This window comes from Lepidochelys kempii, unplaced genomic scaffold (genome assembly GCF_965140265.1).
Source record: "Lepidochelys kempii isolate rLepKem1 unplaced genomic scaffold, rLepKem1.hap2 scaffold_112, whole genome shotgun sequence".
In the NCBI taxonomy this organism is placed as follows: domain Eukaryota; kingdom Metazoa; phylum Chordata; order Testudines; family Cheloniidae; genus Lepidochelys; species Lepidochelys kempii.
Window position 1 is genome coordinate 118,867 of NW_027333594.1, and position 23,763 is coordinate 142,629.

The 23,763-nt window shown below is 51.7% G+C and overlaps 1 protein-coding gene and 1 non-coding gene across 2 annotated transcripts in view; one reads left to right on the forward strand and one right to left on the reverse strand.

Annotated features, from left to right (window-relative positions):
* The window catches only part of LOC140904411 (uncharacterized), a 112,080-nt gene that overhangs the window by 77,005 nt on the left and 11,312 nt on the right, over positions 1-23,763 (reverse strand). The window lies entirely within an intron of this gene.
* Positions 17,077-17,149, forward strand: TRNAM-CAU (transfer RNA methionine (anticodon CAU)). Its single transcript has one exon. It is a non-coding gene; the product is annotated as a tRNA-Met (tRNA).

Consider the following 23,763-nt stretch of genomic DNA (forward strand, 5'->3'; position numbering starts at 1 on the left):
AGACTCCCAAGGGAAGTGGTGCTTCCTCCATCCCTTGATGAGATGCCTTTCTGGAGTCTGCTTTCGTCCAAAACTCGCTACTGCGCCATGCAGGAGGCCTGTGATGTGTAGGGGGCCAGATGAGATGATCTAAGAGTCTCTTCTGGCCTTCACATCTCCAAATCTCTGCAAAATCGAGTGTGGCACATTGAGCATCCTCTGATGGTTCCACGGGTGGCCTGCGTGAACCCTTGCACGACCACTGAGTGTGTGGGGGTGACCCAGGGGGAGCAGGTCAAACACTCACAGGAGCCGGCTCGGGGCAGGACTTGAGCCCTGCAGGGCAGGGGTGGGGGTGGCCGTGACATCACAAGGGCCTTTTGCAGCACTCAGCTGATTGGTGAAAGGAGGTTGGGAGGCGGTGACCTCACAGAGAGTCCACGACAATGGCCAGGGAGGACAGGCTGCAGGGCAGAGGGATCTCAGAGACCCCCGGGGCTTTGCTGCAGGGAGTCTCCTTCTTGAGGTGTCTCCTTGAGGACTGAGAGAGAATTCAGGGTCTCGTATGTGAGCGCGAGGTGGAGCCTCTCTGGAGTTTTCTCCTTTCCCACTGCTCACTGAGCGAGAAGACAGACGTCCCTGTGGAGAACGGAAGAGCCCCAGAGAGGTTTGGTACCGAGGCAGCCTGATCCACCCGGTACTGGCCAAATTCTGGGCACGGAAAACAGTAGATTAAGGTGGGACAATTTTCCTCGAGCTAGGCCTTTCTGCCTTCGAGTCTTTGGGGTTTGACTTTTTTGGTTTCCCTTTTCCTGCTTCCCTCCCTCCACTGGCGAGGAGGGGGCTGCTCTGTAGCCCTCATGGTGGGAGGCCTCCCAAAGAGATGGGACAGGAAGCGTGCTCTGAGAGTGATCCTCACCGGTGACCTGAGCCATCCCTGGGCCATCTGGGGAACCCTCAGCCACCGCCAGAGTCTCCACGCTGATTGGCTGAGCAGGGGGTGTCGTGGCAGGGAGGAGACTCAGGACTTTGTTGTTCTCCTTTAAGGCCCAGCAAATAAGCCAGAACCAATCATCTGCTTGGTGAATTGTTCTCCTTCTCGCTGCTGATTGTCTCTGAGCCGTTCCTGGTTCTCGCTGGTGTTCTCCTGCTTCTAAAACACTTGCTGAAGAATCAGTGTGAATGGTTGTTGGTCTGTAGCTCATTGCAGGTCCCTTTATTTTGATCATTCAGTGTGTGAAACTCCAGACTGATGGTTCGTTTGAAAGTCAGGACACCCGGGTCCTATTCCCAACTCTATCCCGACAGATTATGTGATGGAAGACAAGGCCCTTCGCCTTTCTCAGCCTTTGTTTCTCCCTCTGTCAGTTGGGGAGAACAATCTTCTCACACCTGCCTCCCGGAGGCTGGGGAGCTGTGGGGACCTGTTTGAGAGTGTCACTCAGAGCAGTGTATCTTCCTTTTTGGACGTGACAACCTTTTTGGTCAAGATCCTTGATTATTCGGGGACCTATCCCGGAAGACCCAAAGTATATGGGACATAAGACTTGTCTGGAAGGGCGCATAGGGCTAAATTGTTTTTGGCCATAGCAGGTGCCTTGTCGCAAGAATGACGTCCATCCCCCTTCCAAACAAGCCCCAAATGAGCTGTTACCAGAATTGCCCTTTACCTTGGGGTACGCCCATTTGTTAGGATTCCTCTTTTGGTGGGGGGAGATTCTGCAATTCTGTCAATGTGCTGCTTTTGTCACTTGTGTTTCCCCATGTAGCGCTACTCCTTCCTTCTGCAAGTTCCCTCCCAATGGAGCTACTGTGCAGGACCTCGGTTCCCCAGGGCTGGGGTCTTCCAGCCCCCAAATGTGATGAACATGAACAGACACACAGGCACACACACATGAAGTTAGCATGTCAGAGAGGACTGGGTCATCAGCACTCGCAAGCTGACCCCTGATGTGTCCCGGGACTCAGTCGGCTGGATCGAACAGCAATTTAAAGCTGGTCCCCTCATATGTCCTTGGACTCAGCGGGCTGGGCTGAGCAACACCTTAATCTGCCACCCTCCTCTGCCCCCAGGTTCAGCACCTCTCTCTCCCCACCTTCACCCCACAACCATTCTGCTCGTAACCCACTTGCTGAGCAAACCCCCGAGGATTTTTGGGGCTGCAGGGATCTTTAGCTTGGGTACAAGGAGCGTTGCTGCAGAGTGAATGGAGAAGCCAAAAACACCCATGGAGGTGGGGTGGGGGGCTAGCAAACTATAACTGATCACAGGAGGCAGGGTCAGGAGGCTATTCCTAGAGAGAGACAGAGGCACAGAAAGAGACAGATGGATCTCAGCACTCCTTGAAGCTGGATTCGATCAGGGATCCCAGGTGGCCTTGGTCGCTGAGGGACCGGAGCGCTGGAGCCAGGCAGAGTCCCCAGCACAATCAGTCAGGAAAAGCGAATGAGGAGGACTTGTGGCACCTTAGAGACGAACCAATTTATCTGAGCATAAACTTTCATGGGCTAAAGCCCACTTCATCAGATGCATGCAGGGGAAATACAGCAGGAAGATATAGATATAGCGATACAGAGAAGACGAGAAAGTGGGGGTTGCCATAGCAACTCTTAACGAGACCAATCGATGAAGGTGGGCTGTTAGCAGCAGGAGAAACAAAATTTTGTTGTGATAATCAGGCTAATCTGGGGGGACTAAAACTGCAGGGCAGAGAGAGCAGTGAGTGTTGGGGGGTCCCGATCCAGTCCCCCAGCTTCTAGCCGCCCACCCCCTTAAGGCTGCCATTGCTGGGAGCCCCCTCCATCTGCAGCTTCAACTTGTAAAGATTGTAGATAAAACCTGTACAGCTGTGTGCCTTTGGGCAAAAACTTACACACAGGTACATGAAATCCATGCAAAGGAACCACAGTGGGTAAAACCAGGGAACAAAAGCCTGAGCAGCCAAACCCAGCCAGCTGTTGCTCCCACGAAGAGGGAACTGTTCCAAGATCTCGTCCTTCACATTTCTCCTAGGAACTACCAGGGGCCGATTGAAAAGTGTGAAAATATTTTTTCAGAGAAAAAACATCCACAACTTGATTCCATTTTATTGACAGCATCATTGTTCGTACTCGCCTGGCTTGCCTTCTCTGGCAGAAGAGAGGCAGACAGATGCGGATGAGGACCACCAGCTGTGCCCCCACAAGACTGGGCTCTGGGCCAATCCTCCAGATATCTGAGACCCACATCCTTCCCCAGATCAACCGCCTGCAAAGTGGACCAGACCCACATCCCTCCCCAGAATGACCATCCGTGACCTGGACAGCGCCCCCAGCTCAGCCAGGAAGGAGAACTCTTGAAACTTTCTTTGGCTTTTCATCTCCCTGTTCTTCCCCTCATTGTTGGGGGCTGAAAATACCTGGCCGTGGGAAGCGAAGAGGCAGGCCCTGGATTCTACCTCTCGGGAGCCCACAGCTCACCCCCAGAGGGTCGCCGACGGTCTGGTGAGACGCTACAAGGGCCATTTGCAAGTGCTTCAATTTTCCAGCTCGATTTGGCTGTTGGTTTCTGGCCCAAAATGCGGAGGCCTGACAGCGTCAGCACTGGGCAAATGTGGCTCGTTGCTGGAAGAGTCTGATTCTCCCGTCGTCTTCTCCCTCCCGAGGGATCCTCCGCGTCTCTCAGCAGCTCCTGGGGTCCCCAGCCGCTGTCCCCCCAGCCCGGTGGCAGACTGACGGCAGGGCAAGAAAGCGGACGCCGAACCCTCTTTGCTGTTGGCCTCCGGGACATCGCAATCAGCTTGTGCAGAAACACACACAGACCCCACCCGGAGCACATCGCACGTCACACACACAACACGTCCTGCGTCACACATCACACACACAAAACATTGCACGTCACACACATGCAACACGCCTCACGTTGCATGTTGTACGTCGCACACGCAAACAGAAGACATCGCACCTCACACTTCATATGTGCGTGTCTTCTTGTTTGCCGTGTTGAGTGTGTGTGTGATGTTGTGTTTCTGGTGTCATGTGACATGGGGGGTGTGTGTGTGAGATGTGTGTTGGGTGTGTCGTGTTGTGTGTCATGTTGTGTGTTTGTGTGTGTGACATGTGGTGTGTTTGTGGTGTCATGTGACATGGGGTGTGTGTGTATGTATAAGATGTGTTTTGCATAGTCTTGGGTGTGTCGTGTTGTGTGTCATGTTGTATGTGTTTGTGCCTATCTGTGTGATGTGTCATGTGTCGTGTTGTGTGTTTGTGTGTGTGTGACGTGTGGTGTGTTTGTGGTGTCATGTGGCGTGTGGGGATGTGTGTGTGACATGCTGTATGTCATGTTGTGTGTGTTTGTGTTTGTGTGACGTGTTGTGTGTTGTGTTGTGTATGTGTGAGGTGTTGTGTTTCATGTTGTGCATGTGTGAGACCTGTTTGTGTGTGTGATGTTTTGTTTGTGACACATTGTGTGTTTGTGCGATGTGCGACGTGTTGTGTGTGCGATGTGCGACGTGCAATATGTTGTGTGTGCGACATGCAACGTTTTTGTGTGTGACGTGCGAAACGCGACGTGTTGTGTGTTCGAAGTGTGGCGTGCAATGTGCGACGTGTGCCGTGATGAGTGTGCGTGTGACGTGTTGTGTGTCTGACATTCGACGCGTTGTGTGTGTGACGTGCGATGCGCGATGCGTTGTGTGTGCAGGTGTGATGTGCAACATGTGTCGTGCGATGTGCAAAGTGTTTGTGCAAGTGCGGGGTGAAATGTGTTGTGTGTGTCCGTACGATGTGCAATGTGCGATCTGTTGTATGTGTGACTTGTTGTGTGTTACATGTTGTGCTGTGTGTGTCATATTGTGCGTGTCTGTGTGAGATGGGTTCTGTGTCTTCTTGTGTGTGTGTGAGAGAGGTGTTTGTGTGTGTCATGTTGTGTGTCACGTGTGTTTGTGTGTGACGTCTTTCTGTGTGTGTGTCGTGCGACTTGCATGCATGCGATGTGTTGTGTGTATCCGTGCAACGTACAACAGGTTGTGAGGGACATGCAATTTGTTTCTGTGTGTCGTGTTGTGTGTGTGAAATGTGTTTGTGTGTGTTTGTGTCATGTTGTGTGTGTCATGTTATGTGTGTTTGTGTGATGGGTTGTGTGTTGTGTGTGAGTTGTGTGTTATCTAGAGTGTTGTATGGATTGTGTGTGCTTGTGTGTTTGTGATGACATGTGACGTGGTATGTGGGTGTGGGTGTGTGAGACATGTATTGTGTAGTGTTGTGTGTGTGTGACACACTGTGTGTGTGTCTTTGTGGTGTGGTGTGTGGCCATTTTCTGTATTGTGTTCAGTGTGTGTATGGTGTTGTGTGTGTGGTGTCATGTTTTGTGTGAAGTGTGTGTCGTCTTGTGTGTGTTTGTGTGTGTGAGACGAGTTGTGTGACGTGTTGTGTGTATGTGACGTGTTGTGTGTCACATTCTGTGTGTTGTGTGTTGTCTAGAGTGTTGTGTTGTGTGTGTGTGTCTGTGTGAATGTCTGTGATGTGTTGTCTGTCAGGGTGTGTGCCTGTGTTATGTTGTGTGCCGTTTTGTGTGTTGTGCTGTGTATGTGACGTGTTGTGTGTTGTGTGTGTTTGTGTATGTGTGACATGTGTGTAGTTTTTTCTGTCTGTGTGATGTGGTGTGTGTCGTGTTTTGTGTTTGTGAGTGTAAGGTGCTGTGCGAGCGACACGCAACGTGTTGTGTGTGTCCGTGCTATGTGCCATGTGCATCGTGCGACAGGCGACGCGTTGTGTGTGTGTGGGTGCGACGTGCAATGTTTTGTGTGTGTGCGTGCCACAGGCAGCATGCTGTGCATGTGACGTGCGACGTGTGTGTGAGACGTGCTACACGTGACGTGTTGTGTGTGCGGCGTACAATGTGTTGTGTCTGTGTGTGCGACACACACCACATCACACACAACACGTCTCATGACACCACAACCACACAACACACACTCAACATGACACACAAAACGGCACACAACTCAACACACACACAACACGACACACACAACACTACACACTGAGCACAAGACTCTGCACGACACACAGCACACACACAAGACATCGCACACACACAAGACCTCACACACACACAGACGTGTCTCACACACACACGTGGGCAAACGTGGCTGGTTGCCGTCAGGGTCTGTGTCTCCCTGCGGGTCCAGGGGCCTGGCTGCAGCTCCCGCCCCAGCCCTCCCCCCGGGGGCGTTGGCTGCTGCCCCTTCCCGTGCCCCGGCCCCTCCGGCCTGGGTGTGTGGCTGGTGGCTGCTCTGTGGAAACGCCTGTGGGATGCGGCTTCCTTCGAGTTCCCAAAGGGTTGGTTGGGAACACAGGCTTTTATACATTCTTTCTTCAGCATACTTATCCAATAGGAAGCTGCCCTAAGTATCCATCTAGCCAGCCAATCCAGTTCCCAGCTAGTTCCCTTGTTCTCTGTATCATTTGTTAACCTATACATAAAGCTGCTTTATTCAGCATTGTTCTTCCATATCTGCCCTGTTCGGCCTTGTTTAGTTTCAGGCAGTCTGACTCTGCAACATATTGTTGCAGATCCTCAGCATAACTGCTGCGAGTGCCTCCAGGCGGGGGTGGCCAAGGACACTTCGGCCTAGTATGCAGAGCTGCTGCGAGTGCCTCCAGGCAGAGGGGCGGGGGCAAGGACACCTAGGCCTAGTGCTAGGGGGCTTCATCGTTCATCGACACTCTTGGTCTTCTATCCCTCGACTTACCTACTGGCCATGCCCCAGTGTCCCCAACAACTCCCCTGCTCAAAGCAGGACCAATCCTCAACTAAATCATCCCAGCCAGGGCTTTGTCTAGCCTGACCTTAAAAACTTCTAAGGAAGGAGATTCCACCACCTCCTAGGTAACGCATTCCAGTGTTTCACCACCCTCCTAGTGAAAAAGTTTTTCCTAATATCCAACCTAAACCTCCCCCACTGTAATATGAGACCATTACTCCTTGTTCTGTCATCAGCTACCACTGAGAACAGTCTAGATCCATCCTCTTTGGAACCACCTTTCAGGTAGTTGAAAGCAGCGATCAAATCCCCCCTCATTCTTCTCTTCTGCAGACGAAACAATCCCAGTTCCCTCAGCCTCTTCTCATAAATCATGTGTTCCAGTCCCCTCATCATTTTTGTTGCCCTCCACTGGACTCTTTCCAATTTTTCCACCTCCTTCTTGTAGTGTGGGCCCAAAACTGGACACAGCACTCCAGATCTCCAGAATAGATATGTGGACAGAGTTGGCAATGGGTTTGTTGGAAGGATCGGTTCCTGGGTTAGTGTTTTTGTTGTGTGGTTGCTGGTGAGTATTTGCTTCAGGTTGGGGGGCTATCTGTAAGTGAGGGCTGGCCTGTCTCCCAAGATCTGTGAGAGTGAGGGGTCATCCTTCAGAATAGGTTGCAGATCCTTGATGCTGTGCTGGAGAGGTTTCAGTTGGGGGCTGAAGGTGACGGCTGGTGGCGTTCTGTTCCTTTCTTTGTTGGGCCTGTCCTGGAGTAGGTGACTTCTGGGTATTCTTCCCTTCAGCAGGTAGTTTTAAGATCGCTTGATAGAGATCCTGTAGGTGTTTGTCTCTGTCCGAGGGGTTGGAGCAAATGTGGTTGTACCGTAAAGCTCGGCTGCAGACAATGGATTGTGTGGTGTGGTCTGGATGAAAGCTGGAGGCTCACCACACGATCCATCGTCTACAGCCGAGCTCTGCGATACAACCACATTTGCTCCAAACCCTCGGACAGAGACAAACACCTCCAGGATCTCTATCAAGCATTCTTACAACTACACTACCCACCTGCTGAAGTGAAGAAACAGATTGACAGAGCCAGAAGAGTACCCAGAAGTCATCTACTACAGGACAGGCCCAACAAAGAAAATAACAGAACACCACTAGCCGTCACCTTCAGCCCCCAACTAAAACCTCTCCAACACATCATCAAGGATCTACAACCTATCCTGAACGACGGCCCATCACTCTCACAGATCTTGCGAGACAAGCCAGCCCTTGCTTACAGACAGCCCCCCAACCTGAAGCAAATACTCACCAGCAACCACACACCACACAACAGAACCACTAACCCAGGAACCTATCCTTCCAACAAAGCCCGTTGCCAACTGTGCCCACATATCTGTTCAGGGGACACCATCATAGAGCCTAATCACATCAGCCACACTATCAGAGGCTCGTTCACCTGCACATCTACCGATGTGATATATGCCGTCATGTGCCAGCAATGCCCCTCTGCCATGTACATTGGTCAAACTGGACAGTCTCTACGTAAAAGAATCAATGGACACAAATCAGACGTCAAGAATTATAACATTCAAAAACCAGTCGGAGAACACTTCAATCTCTTTGGTCACTCGATTACAGACCTAAAAGTTGCAATTCTTCAACTAAAAAGCTTCAGAAACAGACTCCAACCAGAGACTGCTGAATTGGAATTCATTTGCAAACTGGATACAATTAACTGAGGCTTAAATAGAGGCTGGGAGTGGAAGGGTCATTTCACAAAGTAAAATTATTTCCCCATGTTTATTTCTCCTCACCCCCACCCCCCACTGTTCCTCAGACTTTCTTGTCAGCTGCTGGAAATGGCCCACCTTGATTATCACTACAAAAGGTTTCCCCCCCCCCGTCCCCCGTTTTCCTGCTGGTAATAGCTCACCTTAAGTGATCACTCTCGTTACCGTGTGTATGGTAACACCCATTGTTTCATGTTCTCTCTGTATATAAATCTCCCTGCTGTATTTTCCACTGAATGCATCCAATGAAGTGAGCTGTAGCTCACGAAAGCTTATGCTCAAAGAAATTTCCTAGTCTCTAAGGTGCCACAAGTCCTCCTTTTCTTTTTGCGAATACAGACTAACACGGCTGTTACTCTGAAACCTGTCCACTGTCACCGTTGCTCTGTGCGGGAAATGGTTTGTGCATTATCTGGATTGGCCACCTGGTGTCACTGTTGCTCCATGATGGAAATGGTTTGTGCAGTACCCTGAGGGGCCACAAGGGGACACTGTTGCTCCGTGAGGGAAATGGTTTGTGCATGACCTGAGTTGGCCACACACATCACTGTTGCTCCGGGGGGGGGGAGGGGGGATTGTTTGTGTGTTACTCCTGAGTGGCCACGTTGTGTCACTCTTCCTCCAGGAGGGGAATGCTTTGTGTCTTCCCCTGTGTGGCCACCCAAGACAACACACACATCACACACAAAACATCACACACACAAAACACGACAGATGACACTCACACACATCACACACAACACAACACCGACACACCCAGAGAGAACACGTCACACATACAGAAACACGTCTCTCTCACACACACAGCACAGGACACCGACACACACAAACAACATGACACACAAATAAAATGACATACAAAACAGCACACAACACGACACACAAAAATCACACACAAATCACGACACCGACACATAAACACACACACACGAGATGAGGCACAAAACGGCAGACAACGTGACACAGAAATCACACATGACACCGACACCCACACACAATACAACACACAACACCTCACATGACACACAAAACAGCACATGTGACACACGCACAACATGATGCACAAAACATCGCACACAAAATATCACACACCCACACACAACACGACACACACACGGACAACACGACACCGATACACAACACACAAAACGGCACACGACAGGAGACACAAAAATCTCACACAGCACATGACACCGACACACACAACATGCCCACAAAACAGCACACAACACGGCACACACCGTCACACGCACACAACACGGCATACAACATGGCACACACACACTCAACATGGACCACAACACGCACACATAAACACGTCTCACAAACACAAAACGACACACAAGTCACACACACAACACATCACACGACACACGCAACACGACACACACAACACGTCACACGGCAGAAGGTTTCATCGAGGAGGAGGATGTCCCGGGGTCCCCGGGCGATGCTCTGGGACTGCTCCCCAGGAAGCCAGGCAGGACTCTGGGGAAGTCTCCTCTCGGGGAGCAGCCTGTCTGCAGGACACACAGCTCCCCCGGCTCCACCTTCCTGGCTCTGACCTCGGAGCCTTCAGCCTCCTCTGCCCCTCCCTGCGCTTCCCACAGCCAGTCCACCCAGGTGGGGTCCTGGGGGGGCAGAGGGTCCTGCCCCCCAACTCCGCAGTCAGACGGGACTCTCAGCCATCCAGGAAAACAGAGGTTTATTAGACGACAGGGACATGGTCTAACACAGAGCTTGTAGGTGCAGAGAACAGGACCCCTCAGCCGGGTCCATTTTGGGGGGGTGCAGTGAGCCAGACAACCCCGTCTGCCCTTCACTCCATGTCTCCAGCCAGCCCCCAACTGAAACTCCCCCCAGCCCCTCCTCCTCTGGGCTTTGTCCCTGTCCCCGGCCAGGAGGGCACCCGATTCCTTTGTTCTCCAACCCTTTAGCTCTCACCTCGCAGGGGGGAAGGGCCCAGGGCATCAGGTGCCAGGAAAGAGGGTGTCGGCCATTCTCTGTGTCCAGACCCCTGCACACACCTGCCCTCCAGAGCTCTGCAACGATCATACACCCTTACCCCACCCCCTAGATCCTTAAGAACTGCATACGGGAAACTGAGGCACCCCCACACGATTCAGAGGAAACATGAAGTCCTGCTTCATCACAGATGACTCCAGGAGGTGAGTTGCTTGCTATCCTACCATGTTTTTCTGTCTCTCTCCTCTAGTATGTTGGCCAACACACACATTCTGTCTCTGTCTCTCTCCTCTCCTGGTGCCAACCATGACCAGACCCCAGGTGCCTGGGCCCCAGTGCCCCGCCTGTGCTCCATCTCTTCCTGTATCTGCCTCACCCCTTCTCCCAGCCCACACTGCCCACCGCTGCCTGGATGATTTCCCCCTCTCCTCCACTGCACCCCCCTCTGTGGGGTCCCTGCCACTCACCGTCTGCCTCCTCTCCTCCACCCCCTCCCCCGCTTCCCCACGGGTCACTCTGGGGGCCGGTTTTCTTCACCATCTTTGTGCATGATCTGGAGGACGGGATGGATTGCACCCTCAGCAAGTTCGCAGATGACACTAAGCTGGGGGAAGAGGGAGATACGCTGGAGGGTCGGGATAGGGTTCAGAGTGACCCAGACCAATTAGAGGATTGGGCCAAAAGAAATCTGATGAGGTTCAGCAAGGACAAGTGCTGAGCCCTGCACTGAGGAGAGAAGAATCCCATGCAGTGCCCCAAGTGTGCCATGTCCCCGCCCCGAACCGACCCTCCCGGAGCATCCTCAATTCCATGAAACAGCTGTTCTGTGGTGGGCAGGAAGTGCTGGGAGGGAGAGTGGGGAGTTGCTCAGTGGGGGTGTGTCTCTCTGGGTGGGGTCTGTGTGTGTTTATGCACAAGCTGATTGTGATGTCACGGAGGCCAACAGCAAAGAGTGTTGGGCGTCAGCATTCTTGCCCTGCCGTCAGTCTGCCAACTGGCTTGGTTGACAACGGCTGGTGACCCAAGGAGCTGCTGAGAGACGCGGACCATCCCTCTGTCAACAACTTCTTGAATCAGCTATTTCCACAGGTGTTTGAGGAACAAAAGGATGAGTTTTTACAGAAGGTAATTCCCAGATTCTTTCCCTGCTCATTAGATCGCACACGACAGGTCGGTGCCTCCTTCTCCTGGGGACGGGTGGGGGCGGGTGTGGCAACAGGCAGGTCTCAGCGTTCCCTTTTGATTTGAAAGTGGCCATCTCTCAGGTCTCCTCCTGCTTCAGCCGGTCAGGTTCTTTGGAGGCAGATTTAGATGATTTTATCTTTCAGCAGACTAGTCGGGGGGAATTTCCAGGGATAGAACCAAAAGGGAAGATAACAAAACTCGTGTAGAATTTAGATTGAGATCTCCATCAATAGTCTTTCCCTTGGAGTTGCCCCTAATGCACTCCTTGCCTTCAAGTTGGGAATAGAAACCCTTTGTCTCCTGTCATGACTGGCAAAGAAATGTGTAAATGAGGATATTCTATGATTCTATGATTTACACCCATCAGGGGACACTGTCTTTTTGAGGCGGGTGCAGCTGGCTTGGGATGGTGCTGATGATGGATAGAAAACAGGCTGGAGTCAATGACAGATGGGACCACAGAAGGGGAAGGGGAAGGACATCTCCATAGAAGGTCCTGGGTGCTCAGATACCCCAGTTCTAGGTACCCTGGCCTGTCCCAGAGAGAAAAGACAAAGAGGGGCCCAGCCCCCTGACAGTCATCCCATGGACAAGAATCTGGTTGGGAGTGGGCTGAAGGTTCCCGCTGGACAAAGGGGAGCTGAAGTCCCCCAGCGTCCTGGAATTTAAGCAATGCAAGCTTCAAACCCTGCACGGGTGGGGCCTGAGGGGCACCCGCAGAAGGTTGGGCTGGACAGGGGCGGCAGGTTTCTACAATTTTTGGTGGTTTCCAGAATGGGACCAAGTCCTGCCTCCCCGTTCACCTCCCCCCACATCTGCCTAAGGCTCTGGGAGTTTGGGTATGGGAGGGAGAGGGAAAGGGGTTGGGCTCTGGGAGGGAGTTTGGGTGTGGGCTGTGGGTTGCGACAGGGTGTTGGGGTGCAGGAGGGAATGAAGGGTGCGGGGTCTGGGCTGGGGCAGGGGGTTGGGGTGCAGGAGCAGGTGTGGGGGCAGGCTCTGGGAGGGAATTGGATGTGTGGTGTGGGCTCTGGGCTGGGGCAGGGGGTTAGGGTGTGGGAGGGGGTGAGGGGTAGAGGCTCTGGGAGGCAGTTTGGGTGCAGGTGTGGGGTCTTGGCTGGGGCAGGGCATTGGGTGCAGGAATGGGTGGGGGGCCAGGTTCTGGGAGGGAGTTCAGGTGTGGGCTCTGGGCTGGGGGAGGGGGTTGGGGTGCAGGAGAGGGTGCAGGTCGGGCTCTGGGAGGGAGTTGGGTGCAGGGGGTGGGCTCTGGACTGGGGAAGAGGGTTGGGGTGCGAGAGCAGGTGTGGGGGGAGGACTGTGGGAGGAACTTTGGGTGCGGGATCTGGGTTGGGGTTGGGGGTTGGGGTGCAGGAGGGGGTGCGGGCGCAGGCTCTGGGAGGGAGTTTGGGTGTGGGGTGTGGGCTCTGGGCTAGGGCATGGGGGTAGGGTGGAGGAGGGAGTGCAGGGGGTGGACTCTGGGAGGGAGTTTGGGTGCAGGGGGTTGGGGTCTGGGCTGGGGCTTGGGGTGCGGGAGAGAATGAGGGTGCAGCTCTTACCTCAGGCATCTCCCAAAAGCGACCCACACCCCCCTCTGGCAGCAGCTCCTAGGTGGGGGGTCTCTGCCCATCGCTGCCCACGGACACCACCCCAGCAGCTCCCATTGCCACAGATGGCAGAGTCGGCCCTCGGGGCAGGGGCAGCATGTGGAGATCCCCCCAGCCCCGGGGCTGCAGGGACGCGCCAGCCGCTTCCGAGACTGGCAGGCCACACGGAGTGTAAGCAGTGTCAGGGTGAGCCTCACCCTGACATCTGGTGGTGAGGTCTGGCAAGTTGTGGAAAAGAACTTCAGGGGCCGATCTCATTTGCATAGGCACACCCACCCCACCTAGAACGAGGCCATAGCTGCCCAAATGCTCACTTTGGCTGCTGTGGGATCCCCAGTGTCTCTGTTATTGGGGCAGGAAGAATAAATTGTTATTACCCTGATTATGGGAACTGTGCTGGGAACTGTACTGGGCCTTTTGTTATGATGGAGGGACTCACCATCAACTAAGTAGCACTCGCTAGGCAAGGGTCATGGGTTCCAAAATGCTGTGAATTGAGAGAGGTTGGGGGTAAGTATTAATACTTGGTGCCATGGGTCCCTTGGTGATGGACTTATATGCTAATTGCTCTTCCTTTTCTCTTCACTGTGGAATCTCAGAGCTAGTTTTGATTCCGTTAGGACTCTAGTTACAGGCTGCTGAGCTCATTTTGGGCTAATGGTGTCCCAGCACTGAGGCTCCCCTACTACAAGCTGACTTCACCAAAGAGCTGAACTGAGTAAGAGCCGAAATCACTGAGCGTTGTGTTCAGTAGTGGGGGAGCCTGAAGATCTATTGTGGAGAAGTTTGCGGGACGGCTAGAGTGCCTCGTGGACAGGCTGGTGGAGCAGTTCGTGGGTCGGCGGGAGCTGCTGGTGGGCCGCGGAGCGGAGCTGAGCGAAGCAGTTCGTGGGGCGGCTGGTGGAGTGGAGGCCTATGGAGCTGTGGGGCGGTCAGCTTCAGATCATGTAAGGTGCCTCTTACCCCCGCCCCCATCTCCACCCAGGTTGGGAGGTGAAGCTCTGCAGATAAACTTTTGAACTTTGGGGCTGCCCTGACCAGGGACAGAGACTTTTGGGTCATTGGACTTTTGGGACGTTGGGTGATTTGGGGTTGCTGGACTCAAGAACCAAAGGGAAAGGGCATGCCCCAATTTGCTTGGGGTGGGTTTTTTTTTGCTCGTGGGTTGTGTTATGAATCCTGTTGGTGGTGTTTCCCCAACATAATGCCACATTGTTTCTCTCTGTTATTAAAAGGCTTTTTACTACACTCAGGCTAGGTGCTTGCGAGAGGGGAAGCATTGCCTCTGGGAGGCGCCCAGCGGGGGTGGTACATATTTGTCCCAGGTCACTGGGTGGGGGCTCGAGCCGGTTTGCATTGTGTTACTGGAATGGATCCCCTAGATACTGAAGCTGGCCCTTGTTGCTGCCAACTCTGACGGGCAGAAGGGTTACACGGAGCGAGAGTGGGCAGGAAGCCGCCTTAGCCCCCTTGTGCTGCCGGTGATGGTTCCCGGGCCCTTTTAAATTGCCCGGGGGCAGCAGGCGGGGCTGGGGGAGACACCGGGCCCCGGACTTTGGTGGAGCCAGGCCCCCGTGGTCTTATGTTGCTGTAGCATGGGTACCAGGGGCCCAGATGAGGCGCCTCCCCTGCGGCTGGAGGAGCATGGGTGCTAATCCACGTTTTGGGGGGTTGGTGTTTGGAAGGTTAAATGAAGGCAGCCTCTGCTCTGGGCTCACCCAGTTTCAGGGCCTGACGCTGCTTTGCACAACGATGAATCTCGGAACAGGCCAGCAATGAAATGACGGCAGAACCTGAGGAACGAAAAGCCTCTGGGTTCGTCTGTGGGCCTTGACGCCGAACGGGAGCCGTAATTTGACTCGCTTTGTGGCTGCGGCCGGTAAAATATCAGGACGAAGTCGTCCCAGTGATTGTGACACTGGGTTTGAGGAGGCTTTGGTCTTTTTAAAATGTAACTAGCATGGAACACTTGTGTTTTTAAAGGTGGCTTCCCCAAGCAATCCCAAGTTGTTCTTCCCAGAGCTGGGTGATGGTGGGCAGCAGGGGATCTCCCCAGTCTGTCGGGAAATCTCTCTGGGCCCCACTGTTAGTTCTCCAGACTTTCTCCCCCTAACCACGCACACCTCTCCCCACCCATTATCAATGCTTTACAGCGACCCCTCCCTCCCCTTATGGGATACAGCCTCTCGGTGACCGAGACTGACTGGGGCTCCCCTCTGCATGGCCCCAATGGGGAAGGAAAGGGACCGATGGGGGAGGAAGAAGACAGGCAGAAGGAGTCAAATGGGTCTAAACCAGAATAGATGAGATTTTCTTCCTGTTAAAATGGACGGGAGTCTCATTGCTGGAAAGCCACAGCTTGAGTGAGGTTTGAACCGGCAGCCTTTCAATTGCCAGGCAAAGGTGCGAACCACAGAGACGGATCACGGCCGACTTCCCAGCGATGTCCAAGGAGCCCCTGCAGGGGTGCAAGTGGTTAGTGCAAAGGGCAATATTGCTGGGGTTGTGAGTTCAAGCCTTCCCTGCAGCCCTGGTTTCTATTACCCCATGGAGCTACACCAGCTTGCTTGTCCTAATTCACATGGGAAGTGCCATGAGAGGAAGGTCTGAAATGTGGACGTTGGTGCAAAGCTTGGGACCCCCCACCAATGCTGCCACTAGCTGTGGATGGGTTGCTCAGGGGCAGGGAGAATTGATTTCTTTGCTGCTGAGAAAGCTGCCAGGACGGGTCTGTGGGCACCAGAGCTCCCCGCTTCTTCCAGCACATGCCAGGCTCTGTCACTCCTGGAGGAGGGTCATAGAATCATAGAAGATCAGGGTTGGAAGGGCCCTCAGGAGGTATCTAGTCCAACCCCCTGCCCAGAGCAGGACCAACCCCAACTAAATCATCCCAGCCAGGGCTTTGTCAAGCCTGACCTTAGAAACTTCTAAGAAAGGGGATTCCACCACTTCCCTAGGTAATGCATTCCAGTGTTTCACCACCCTCCTAGTGAAAAGGTTTTTCCTAATATCCAACCTAAATCTCCCCCACTGCAACTTGAGACCATTCCTCCTTGTCCTGTCATCTGCTATCACTGAGAATAGTCTAGATCCATCCTCTTTGGATCCATCTTTCAGGTAGTTAAAAGCAGCTATCAAATCCCCCTTCATTCTTCTCTTCCATAGACTAAACAATCCCAGTTCCCTCAGCCTCTCCTCATAACTCATGTGTTCCAGTCCCCTCATCATTTTTGTTGCCCTTCGCTGGACTCTCTCCAATTTTTCCACATCCTTCTTGTAGTGTGGGGCCCAAAACTGGACACAGTACTCCAGATGAGGCCTCACCAATGTCGAATAGAGGGGAATGATCACATCCCTTGATCTACTGGCAATGCTCCTACTTATACACCCCAAAATCATAGATCACACACCAACCTTGTGCCCATAGAAGCATATCCTGACGTCTGTCCAGGAAATCTTCAGTTTCTCTTATGCAACGCAGGGTCGATACTTGTTGCTCCAGACCTTGAACCTTCTCTTCCAATATGGAGACCAGCTTGCACTTTGTACAGACAAAGTCGCTTCTGTCCTCTGGAAGAAAGACAAACATGGCACATCCAGTGCAGGTCACAACAGTTGAACACTCCCCATCCATATTACCTTCCTACTATGAGCTTCCTCCGGAGATGAAGTAATTCCTCAGAGAAGTCGTTAGGGTTTAATCCTCAGTGGGCTCACTCCAGGTGAACTCCCAGGCAAACTCCTGCTGTTTGCTGCTCAGCTGGTTCCCCGCTGCTCAGCTGGTTCTATAAGCACCGAGCCTAAAGCTCTTCCAAGCCTTCTTAGCGCAGCGGGCAGTGCATCAGTCTCATAATCTGAAGGTCCTGAGTTTAAGCCTCAGAGAAGGCAACTCTTCTTGCTCCCTGCTTTAGATTTTCTAACGTAAATCAGAGTAAAAAAGACTAGAACTGAGTGGTTTCTAGACACCCTCCCATCCATCTAACACACACACACAGACTTTTCTAATGGTACGTGTACAGTATGAAATTAGTTCAAAATTATTCGATTCGAAATTTCGGGAGCTATTTTAGACATTCAGGCTTCGGTGTCCCCACTGAAGCGCGTGAATTCAGCAGAGTGCATCCACAGTACCGAGGCTAGCATCGAACATCGGAGCGGGTGCACCGTGGGTCGCTATCCCACAGTTCCCGCAGTCCCTGCCGCCCACTGGAATACTGGGTTACGCTCCCAGTGCACAATGGGGCAAAAACATTCTTGCGGGTGTTTCTGGTGCGTGTCATCAGGAACCTATGGCGGGCAATCGTTTCACGCCTTTTTGGCATGCAGACGCCGTACTGCTTTCAGCAGACGGTGCACCGCTTGCTCTCCTGCAACTATGAATCCGCCTCTCATTTCCTCTTCCCTTCCGATGTAATCTCTACTATCTGCTCTTTCTCTTCCTCATCGAACTCTTCTGCCTCCAACTTTGCTCTCCCGCTGGTGCCACGCTTCCGAGCTTCTCCGGGTTGTCTGTCCTGGGCTCCCGTCTCCGTGAAAACCACGGAAGACAACCATTTCCCGCCTTTCTTCGGCTACCACGAACCAAACAGCACCTCTTCCCCTGCCACTCTGCTCTCCTACATTTCGTGCCCGTTTTCCAGGATTACCCGTGCAGGCGCCCTGGAGCCTGCTCAGATCTCCGCTGCAGTTTTAAGCATTTTAAATACCTCGCGCATTATCCAGCAGTATGTGCAGTCCCTGCAAAACGGGGCAAGGAAACGACGACCGTGCGATTACTATACTGATGAGGACATGGACAAAGATGGCACGGCGTGTGGCAATTGGGAGATCATGGTGGCGCTGGGCCAGGTTCATGCCGTGGCACGCCGATTCTGGGCCCAGGAAACAAGCACAGACTGCTGGGGCCTCATCGTGTTGCAGGTGTGGGATGATTCCCAGTGGCTGAGAAACTTTTGTATGCGTAAGGGCCACTTTCATGGAGCTTTGCGACTTGCTGTCTCCTGCCCTGAAGTGCAAAGACACCAAAATGAGAGCCGCCCTCACAGTTCAGAAGTGAGTGGCCATAGCCCTGCGGAAGCTTGCAACGCCCGACATCTAGCGGTCAGTCGGGAATAAGTTTAGAGTGGGCAAATCTTCTGTGGGGCCTGCTGTGATCCAAATAGCCAACACAATCATTGATCAGCTGCTATCAAGGGTCGTGACTTTGGGAAATGTGCAGACCATTGTGGATGGCTTTAATGCGCTGGGGTTCCCTGACTGCGGCGGGGCGATAGACATAACGCACATCCCTCTCTCGGCCCCGGAACAGCGGGGCGGCCACTACATAAACCGCAAGGGGTACTCTTCCATGGTGCTGCAAGCCCTGGTGGATCACAAGGGACGTGGCGAAAGGGATGCACAAACAATCCAGTTGGGCCATTGCCCACAAGCTCACCCCAAGCAGCTTGGACTCCTGATGACTGTGATGCTGAGGTTCCTTAGACCCCTGTTCATATTTCAGACCCCAGCCGGTGCACCATCCCTGCCCAACCACTCACCATCTGCCCCAGGAGAACCAGCTGGTGGGCTGCATCCACAGGCAGGTAGTTTATGCCGCTCCCCTCAGAGCAGCAGCCACAGCTGTGCAGCTAATCCCCACATCTGGTTGCCGGGGATCCAGCTGGATTGTTTGGGCATCCCTTTCAAGACTTGCCCTCAACAACCTGGCAGCCCCCAGCTTTCTCATTGCTCTGTGGTTGTTTGCTCTGTGAAAGGGGCCTCTAGGAATTGGTATTTCCAGAGACATTAAAGAATCATAAAGGAGAAGGAAAAGTTAATGCCTTAGAAAAGTCTGTGTGTCTGTATTAGATGGATGGGTGGGTGTCTAGAAACCACTCTGCTCTCGTCTTTTTTTCTCTGATTTCCAGTGGTAATCAAGGTCGGCCATTACCAGCAGTTGACAAGAACATGTGAGAGCAGTGGGGGCGGGAAATAAACATGGGGAAATAGTTTTACTTTGTGTAATGACCCATCCACTCCCAGTCTTTATTCAAGCCTAAGTTAACTGTATCCAGTTTGCAAATTAATTCCAATGATCACTACAAAAGGTTCCCCCCACCCCACCCGGCTCTCCTGCTGGTAATAGCTCACCTTACCTGATCACTCTCGTTACAGTGTGTAGGGTAACCCCCATTGTTTCATGTTCTCTGTGTATAGGAGTCTCCCCACTGTATTTTCCACTGCATGCATCTGATGTAGCTCACGGAAGCTTATGCTCCAATAAATTTGTTCGTCTCTAAGGTGCCACAAGTCCTCCTGTTCCTACTCATGGTGTTGTATCCCCATAGTGTGGCCGTTTGGTGTCAGTCCTTCTAAATAAACAATGAGTTTTTTTCATAGAAACCATATTTTCCTCATACAGACACAGGAGTAGATTAATCTACAAAGGGAAGGTGATTCCAAGGCAGTTCCGGAGGGAGAAGGGAACGTTTTCAGCATCACTAAATTATTGTGTTGTACCTCACACACACACAGAGTGACAATAAACTCAATTAACTGAGCTACCAACACACTGCACAGGAATGAAATAAACAACTTTATGTTCAAGGAGTTTGGTGCATTTAAATAATATTAAAAAATATGTTTTGGGCAACGCATGGAAAAGTCATTGTATTGTACAACCCACTTGATATAGTTAATACACCACATAATATTTAATGAAGTTAAGAACGATGTGCTTATAAATTAACATGTTGTGCCATTTACACACGCACGAGACCTAGAAAAAACGGAATTATTTGAGCTTCCAACATTTCCACTTTCTCACGGCATGTTAGACCCCCTGCTTTAAATGAAATATGTCTAAAGGCCAGATGTATGAAAGAATTGTCTCGTTCTGTATTTCTTAGCTTTTAACTCAAAAGGTAACAGCCTCATAATCTTCCCCCAAACACCCTGGGACCTCCCCAAATTATTAAAATGCCCCTGTTCTCAGCAAGGCCACGACAGTGACCCACAGCTAGAGTGTCTAGGCCAAGCGTTCTGAAGGAGGCAAGTCAAAGATTTTCTCTCTGCTTCCCTTGGCAAGGTCTGAGTGGGAAAACAAAATCCCCCACATGGAAAGTTTTCTCCTGAGAAACCAATACTAGTCTGTTTGGGGACGTTGATTTGAATGGATTATTATTCTTCTCTTCTGATCTCTGAATTATTTCAGTTCAGTCTTTGTCCTCCAGATGTGTTGCAAGGTGTTGAATTGCGGGGGAGAGAGGCCAAGTCATGACGTCTCTTCCCCTCTTTCATAATTTCTTCCAACTTGTTAGGAAGTTCCTCTGCCTTGATGTGAGTCAAGCAGTGTCCATTGTCTCCGGGCTGTCTCGGAGGAGTCCGCATTGTACACGGTTCCTGGGAGAGTCCTTGGGAGCGTGGATACCTTCACTGGGCCAGCAGCGAGTCTGGCTCCTCCAGCGTCACACCGGAAAGGCTGGCGGTGGCCATTTCCCAGCCTCATCACATATTTCAGTGACGCACCCAGAGCAAAACTCCACCACTTCCCAGACAAGCCTAGCGCACACCATCCACCCAGGTATTAGCCTTCAACAGATCACGACTTTTACAATGATAGCTCACCAGGCCGACTCTGCACAAATCATACCTTAATTCTATGAGAGTGGTGACTATGGGGCTTCCAGGGTGCTGCTTTGAGCACAGCCTGCCACCCCTGGGCTGACACTGCAATGGAGACGTCCCCGTAGAGTCTCTCTCTCCCGGGATAAAGATGGCAGGAGGGCTGGCCTGGGTCACCTGATGTGGGCTTCTGGAGCTCAAGCTGTGGGGCTGAAAAGTGGGGTGCAGATACTAGTGTTCCTGCTGAAGCCTGGGTTTGGAAACCCTCACCCCTCATGGGACCTCAGAGATTGAGCTCAAGCCCATCTGTCTCTACTGTTATTTTATAGCCCTGCAGCTGCAGCCCCAGAAGCCTGAGTCAGCTGCCCCGGGCTCTGAGACAGGTGCCTTGGGTGTTTTAATCGCTGTGGAGACATAACGTTGGGATATTTCTACAGTGCAGTGAATCACCCATGGCTGGCTGGTGTCACATTAATCAGGGTCATGTGGCTTGGGCTGAAAAGTTGCAGTGTACAAATACAAAGAAACAAGAGCAAAAACCGGTTGCCTTTATAGCTAGATAGCTATAGATACATGGCAAATAGCAACAAGAATCAGCGTAGAGCTGGATCTAAAAAAATGAAAGATTAATCTTTGCTCTACAAATAATAACGACTGATAAATGGTAATGTGAAAAAGGACCTGGAATTCCTTCATAATTTGACGGTTCTTGGAAGTTCCAGGCATATTGGCTAGAATTTTCGAGACACAGATTGTCAGAAAAACATAACACGCTGAGTGCTCCACCTGAAACAACAGCAAATACTGTTGCCAAGATAGATAGATACATTGCAAAGAGCAACAAGAATCAATGTGGAGCTGAATCTGCAAAACGGAAAGATTAATCTTGCAATACAAATAATAATGTATTAATTATTAATTATTATTATGTCATAAAGGACCATGAATTCCTTCATACTTTTATCATCCTCAGAATGTTGCTGTGAATTCAGAGACATGATCGTTTTCTGGAGCAGCCGTTGCAGTTTCAAAAGGAAATGCAGGCAGAAAACAAAGCAGGGAGGGTTGTGATGGGGGCGCATGAAAGCAGAGGAGGCTTGTTCCTCTTGAGTTTTCTTTCAGTTTCTCTTGTGATCGTGATGGAGGAAGCAGAAGCTTAATTTGAGTTTGTCCCCACTCCCCTCCTTCTCTCGGCGGAGTGTGTCTTCACCAGGAGTGCTTCCACCGAATGAAGAGGGGCAGTGTGGGGGGGCTGAGAAACGGGGCTCTTCACTCCGCGCAGCTGCCCACTGGGAGCCCAGCTGCCCCCTGGGCTCTTGACTCCCCACCTCCTCCCTGGAGTGGGAGCCGGCCACCTGGGCTTCTTGCCTGCCTGCTCCCAGCCAGGAGTGGGGGCGGGGGCCAAGGGTTCAGGCTTTTCGGCTCCCTGCGCTGGGAGCCGGGAGCTTTCGTGCAGCAGCCCCGCGAGGAGCCAGGCAGGTGCAGCCCCGCTGGGATCAGGAAGCGGAGGGCAGCCATGAAGGGAGCCAGCCGGAAGCCATGACATTGGCAAGACAGCCAGCAGCCCCTGTGAGTAAGGCAGTGTCTACACAGATACTGGGTTGTCCTAACGACCCCAACACAATCCCCGTGCCTCTTGAGGAGCTGGAGTTACCATGTGGGTGTAGCAGGGCACTTACATAGATGGGACAAGGCTGTAGTGTGCACCGTGAGGTAATTAGGACAACATAAAATGCTGTCGGCGGGCCTAACTGTGTAGTGTAGCCCAGGTTTTAATCTCCTGCTGATGGGTTATATGCTGGGTGCCTTGTTTCCTTTGCTTAGGAGTGCTTGTTCTCACACCTATCTCCTCGCTTTCCATTCCAGTTCAGGGAAGGAGAGAATAACCAAGTCTTCAGGTATGAAAAGGCAAAACATTTCTACATGACCCTTCGCAGTCAGTGAAACCTGTGGTGGGAAACGTGCCCTGGATTTTACTGCATTTTGGTTTCTTGTCTTGTTGGTTGCTCCCGAGGAGCTGGCAGGGAAATGTCCATGGAGAAGTGGAGTGGATGTGAGGTTTCTTGCTTACGAGATTTGCCTGCGTTTTGGCCTCATTTTGAGAAGGGCAAATTGGTACAATTCGTTTCTGTCACAGATTGTAGTGTAGTGTGGTGGTTATCATGTTTGCTTCAAACGTAAAGTATCCCTGGTTTAAAACTAGGCAGAAACAGTGCCTTTTCCCCTGACTGATCAGTTTTGGTCTTCCTCCATTCCAAGCCCTTTGCTGAAATACACCCGTATTTCCCACACTTTTTGTTCCTTTTTCTTTCCTTTGACGATATTTTAGGGTTGTAATTTAATGGCCACACAATTTTGCTCATGAATTCAAGTTTAACACAACATTTGACAGCCTTTTCCTATGCCCTCTTTTCTGTCACTTACGGGAGTTTACTTATGGGAATATTCACTGATTTATTGCACCGAGCATTTCAAAGGAAAGGTCAGAATCATTTACCTTGGATTCACTTTCCTTACTTCTTTCTAATTCTTTCTTTCACATAGATGGGGAAATCTGTGTTGGAGCAATTTAGCTTACCACTCTCTCTTTCTAGACGGAAGCTGACACAATTAAAACTTCCCAATTTGCAAATATCTATGTGAAAATATTTCATAAACCAATGCAGAGATCCTGGGCAGGGCTAGGGGTGAGGCAGATTAATAATTGGCTGTTCTTTATTTTGGTGCTTGCTAATTGGCCATTTGGAATTTTAATACGTGATGGCATTACAGGCGAAAGATAATCTCAACATGTGGAGAAGAAACGGTTATACGGGCTAATAAATAATTTCTTGGTGTCACACCAAAAGTGATGCATTCCAGTGTGAAAGAAGAACTAATTCATGGCTTATGAGCATTTG